Consider the following 5,792-nt stretch of genomic DNA (forward strand, 5'->3'; position numbering starts at 1 on the left):
AGACAAGAACTTCTTCTAGCTCATACAGAGTTGAGATGAAAGTCTCTCCTCAATCCGTCGTCGCTCAGCTCAAATTTGAATTTGGTGATCTGATTGATTGATAATCTTTTTGGACCAAATACGTTTATTAATTTTTAACTATTTAATCATTAATAAGTTTCCAAATCTGACCGTTAATTTTCGCGGAATTGTTTAAACTTTTATTTTCACGGAATTAATTAATCTTCCATTTCTGAAAGGTTGCAACTTTTGAGTTGCACCTGTTAACTAAACTCAACCAATGGCCATATAAATCTTGCCAGTCCATCAGATTTTCCTTACGAATTTTCTGATTTTCTTCTTTTTTTTTTTCTTGCACATAAAGTTCTAGTGTGATCTACTGCCATCTACTGCCATTGAGTGAGTTCGTCGTCACCGAAGTTTGTTGTACCGCTACAACGGTGAGTAAATTGTTCTATCCTGGGAGGATATATTCCACAACCTCGGGTACATTAAGGGGAATAATTTCCTTAAGGACACACTGTGTATTCAATAGGCTTGATTTAATTCCTACATATATTTTCAGCTATTGTTCTTCTGATATATTTCGCATTTTGTTTTTCGTTTCTGAATTTTTTTTTTTTCCGTTTAAGTATATTTTCATATACAAAGTTAATAACAATCTTAAGGAAATTAATATATATATATATATATATATATATATATATATATATATATATATATATATATATATATATATATATAATCTGTATTCTGTTTTTAGATTAAAACCTTCTGGTTTTCTACTCCGTTTGAATTTTTCTAGTCCAATTTGAAGAACATAAAAACTTAGCTGGATTATTAAAGTTCATAAGAGTGAAACGATTTGAAGAACATAAAAACTTCATCGTTAACTTGTGAAACAGTTTGAATATATAAATCTTCACTATTTACTGTTATGTTTTTGTTTGCTATTGATTAAACTGGTGGTCAACTATTGACAGAGAAAAGAAAAAATGGCAATAGAAAAGGATGTCAATATGTCTACTAGAGTGGAGACTGTTGCGACGGTGATTGTTGCAGTGACGACTGTTGCGTCGTCAAGCCATTCAACTGCTACACATGCCATGGCATTGGTAGAGAAATCAGGAAAATTTTCTGGAATTAACTTCAAAGGATGGCAGCAAAGAATGTTCTTTTGGTTGACTACTCTTGGTATGCAAAAGTTCGCACATGAAGATCCTCCTGTTCCTGAAGAAGGAATGCCAGAAAATCAGCGCTTCATGGTTGTTGAGGCTTGGAAGCATTCGGATTTCTCGTGCAGGGGTTACATCCTTAGTGCCTTAGAGGATGATCTGTACAACGTTTATAGTTCTGCGAAAACATCAAAAGAACTGTGGATTGCACTTGAAAAGAAGTATAAAACTGAAGATGCATGCTTGAAAAAATTTATGGTTGCCAAGTTTCTAGACTACAAAATGGGGGACAGTGAGACTGTTGGAACCTAAGTTCAAGAACTCCAAAACTTCAAGTCCTTATCCATGACCTTATTGTTGAAGGTATGGTGATTAATGAGGCATTTCAAGTGGCTGCTGTGATTGAGAAGTTGCCTCCTTTGTGGAGAGACTTCAAAAACTATCTGAAACACAAGCGCAAGGAAATGTCGCTGGAAGATCTTGTGATTCGTTTGAAAATCGAGGAGGATAATAAAGCGGCCGAAAGGAAGTCGCGTGGAAATTCAACGATTATGGGAGCAAACATCGCTGAGGAAGCTGCTTCAAATAATAAAAAATGGAAGAAGCCTTCAGGACTAGGGGTGGGCATAAACACCGAAAATCGAAAAACCGGACCGAACCGAATTAATTCGGTTTTTCGATTTTCGGTTTCTTTTAATAACAATTTCGGTGTTCGGTTTTTAATAACAATTTCGGTTTTCGGTTAAACCGAATTTTTTTTTTTTTTTTTTTTTTTTTTTACTACATGAATACAATTTATTTTTGGGAAAAAAAACATAAGTAGACAATAATATTATAATATTTACATACTCTTAGTAACTAAATGTTATTAAACATTACATGACAAGTTAAATGTTTTATAGTAAATCAAATTGCTATATAGACGTGAATAACTCCAATACCTATTTGTTGTTCATAGTATAAGCTGCTTTTATACAATTTCATACTTACTCCTTATTCTGCAAGATTTTTTTCCAGCTTTTTTTCTTTCCTTCTCTACTTCCTCCTTATTCTCAACTTCTTTCATTGTTCCATAAAAAATAAAATCTCAGTTTTCATTTAACACTACAAGATATTGAATACAAGTATACTAATAATTTGAGTGTTGATTTTTATTAGATATAGTATAATAAAAATGTTATACATAGAATAATATTCATATAATTTATTTCACCTATTATAATAAATTAGATATAACTCACATAATTTGATTATACACTATATAAAATTTTATATACTTTGTATGATTTTATTATACGTTGTATAATACATTATATTTTGTATATAGAAGATATTATCTTGTATGTGTGGATGATCACTATGGTTGGATTCTAAAGTCATCAAACCTTTAAATATTTAGTCTAGCGTAAACCTCCGTAACTCGAAGCAATCAAGAAGGAAAAATGGAAATAAATGGAGAGATTTGTAATTGCTAAAAAAAACCGAATTAAAAAACCGAAACCGAACCGAACCGAACTTCAAAAAACCGAACCGAACCGAACTAATTCGGTGCGGTGTTCGGTGTCCACTTTCAAAAAACCGAAACCGAAAAACCGAACCGAACTTTGAAAAAAACCGAACCAAAAAACCGAACGCCCACCCCTATTCAGGACAAAGGAAGGAACAAAACAAGAAAAAACTCATAAGTAATTACTATAATTGTGGCAAAGTTGGACATAAGGCTCCAGATTGTCGGGCCCCGAAGAAAAATAAGAAAAAAGATCAGGCAAACATGGTGGGAAAGAATGATGACATTGATGATATATGTGCTATGCTCACGGAATGCAATTTAGTTGGAAACCCAAAGAAGTGGTGGATTGACTCTGGAGCCACTCGACATGTTTGTCAAAGAAGCATTTACTACATATACTCCAGCGGGACCCGAAGAAGAGCTTTCAATGAGAAATACTGCAACAACCAAGGTTGACAGATATGAGAAGATATTCCTAAAGATGACTTCCGGCAAGGTGCTGACGCTTAACAACGTTCTTCATGTTCCTACAATTAGGAAGAATTTAATCTCAACTTCCCTACTAGTCAAGAATGGATTCAAATGTGTTTTTGTATCTGATAAAGTTGTTGGAACATGAAAAAATTAGAAAAAATGATATGTATGTTGGAAAGGGCTACCTCACAGAGGGGCTTTTCAAACTCAATGTAATGGTTGTTGACAGTATTAATAAAATTCCGCTTCTTCTTCTTAGTTATTGGAGTCAAATGATTCATGGCATTTTCGTTTAGGACATGTCAACTACAAAACCTTGCGAAAATTGATCAACTTAGAAGTATTGCCTAAATTCGAGTGTAATAAATTAAAATGTCAAATATGTGTTGAATCTAAGTTTGTTAAACATCCTTATAAGTCTATTGAGAGGAATTCCAATCCTTTAGACTTAAGTCATACAAATATTTGTGATATGAAGTCAATACCATCTTGCGATGGGAAAAAGTATTTCATAACTTTTATTGACGATTGCACTCGATATTGCTATGTTTATTTGCTTAATCATAAGGATGAAGCAATCGAAGCATTTAAGCAATACAAAACTGAAGTTGAAAATCAATTGAATAAAAAGATAAAAATGATAAGAAGTGATAGGGGTGGAGAGTATGAATCTCCTTATACAGAGATATGTTTAGAATATGGAATCATCCATCAAACTATTGCCCCTTACACACCATAATCCAATGGAATTGCGAGAAAGGAAAAATCGAACATTAACGAAAATGATGAATGTTTTATTGATAAGTTCCGGTTTGCTGCAAAGCTTATGGGGGGAAGCTATCCTTACAGCTAACCGAATACTCAACAGAGTACGCCGCAGCAAAACACAATCTTTTCCATACTGATAAGGTGTACCGTACGATCTTATATTTTGATAATTGACAAACTGATAGGGAGCCAACAAGAGAACTGGTCTGCGATTTGTTTTGAATATACCGCGCTCACTCAGTGGCACAACTTTAAAACATCTGTAAAGCTGGACCATACAACGATCTTGCTGCAGCCTATGCCTCGGGCCAAACTTTGGATGAGAAGTCTCCATCACATCCCACATGTTCCCCAATATATATTCAAAATGTCCCAACATATTGGGAATCACTTGGAAAACCTAAAATCACTTTAAAAAGTGTAGCCGTCATAAGATTCCCAAGTGTTCAAGTAACAGAGCTGAAAACAAACTGAAGGACCAGATGCTAACTCTGAAGATATCCAAGTCTCTTAGTTTTGTCTTAAGTTTTGTTTCATTTGTACTTAAATTGTAAACCCACTCCTCTTGTTTGAAAAGATGTTTGTAGGTATTTAAAAGTCTCAAAGTCTACTTATTGGAAGTGTGTTTCCACAAGCTCTTGAGTGATACACTAGGCTAGAGTTAGTCTAGGTGTATTAGTGGTCCTTAGCTAGAGTTAGCTACCTAAAGTGGCTTGCAATCGGAGTATTGCAAGTATGGAGGGACTACGGGGGTTAGTTCCTAGGTTGCATAAGCGTTATTATAAGGGTGAAAGATTATGAGAGTTAGTTCCTACCTTACGAAAGAGTTGTAACATGAAGTTGCTCATGTAGTGGAGTTGAAATTCTACTGGGGTAGGTCGTGGTTTTTAATCCCTTCAGCAAGGAGTTTTCCACAGTAAAATATTGTGTCCTTTACATACTGGATTGCATAACGGAACTAGTACACAACTAGGAGTTTTGAACGCACAACCTATATCAATATTGTGTCCTTTCTAAAAGGCTAACACCTAGAAAAGATATCTAATGGATTGCAAACTCAAAAAAGGAACTAGTGACAACACCACCACGGCAAATGATGAGGTGGAACCCTAGGTCCCTCCATATCGTTTGGTGAACGCACAACCTATATCAATTAATCAGAGCAGGCCCTTTCTAAAAGGCTAACACCTAGAAAAGATCCTCAGTCTAATGGCTGCTCCACCAAACTCAAAAGAAGGATACTCGATGACAACACCACCACGGGCAAATGATGAGTCTGACATGGAACATTTCACCTACAAGTTTCAAAGGATGTTTAGAAGGGATAAAAGATCCAGCAAAAAGAATTTTATTCCAGGGAAAGCATACGATGAATATGAGTCAATCGTCTTACTCATGGCCAAGTCAGATCTAGTTGGTGAAGATGAGAAAGTCAAGAATGAAACAGATGGAGGGGGTAAAAAATGGTACATGGATAGCAGCTGCTCAAACCACATGACCGGTGAAAAGGATAACTTTCTATCACTCAAAGCTTTTCAAGGTGGGAGTGTATCCTTTGGAAACGGTAAGAAGGGGTACATTCTCGAAGTAGGAAAAGTCGGGAGGACACTTGCTCATGCCATAAAAAATGTATACTTCGTAAATGGTCTAAGTATAGCCTGTTAAGCGTGTCTCAAATCTGTGACAGAGGAAATGAAGTCAAGTTCTTGTCTTGCTTATGGACAATCACAAGTCTCAAAACTGGTGAAGTGGTTCTGGTTGCCAAGAGATTCAAAAATGTATATGTCACAGACTTTGGCTCCTAAGACGGAAGTGATTTGACCTGTCTGAGTGCGATTGAGGAAGATCCTGAGCTCTGGCATAGA

At 35.4% G+C, this 5,792-nt stretch overlaps 1 pseudogene; it reads left to right on the forward strand.

Moving 5' to 3' along the window:
- Positions 1-995: 995 nt before the first annotated feature.
- On the forward strand, positions 996-3,898 carry LOC132053806 (uncharacterized; annotated as a pseudogene).
- The last annotated feature ends 1,894 nt before the right edge of the window (positions 3,899-5,792 follow it).

This window comes from Lycium ferocissimum, chromosome 4, assembly GCF_029784015.1.
Source record: "Lycium ferocissimum isolate CSIRO_LF1 chromosome 4, AGI_CSIRO_Lferr_CH_V1, whole genome shotgun sequence".
In the NCBI taxonomy this organism is placed as follows: Eukaryota; Viridiplantae; Streptophyta; class Magnoliopsida; order Solanales; family Solanaceae; genus Lycium; species Lycium ferocissimum.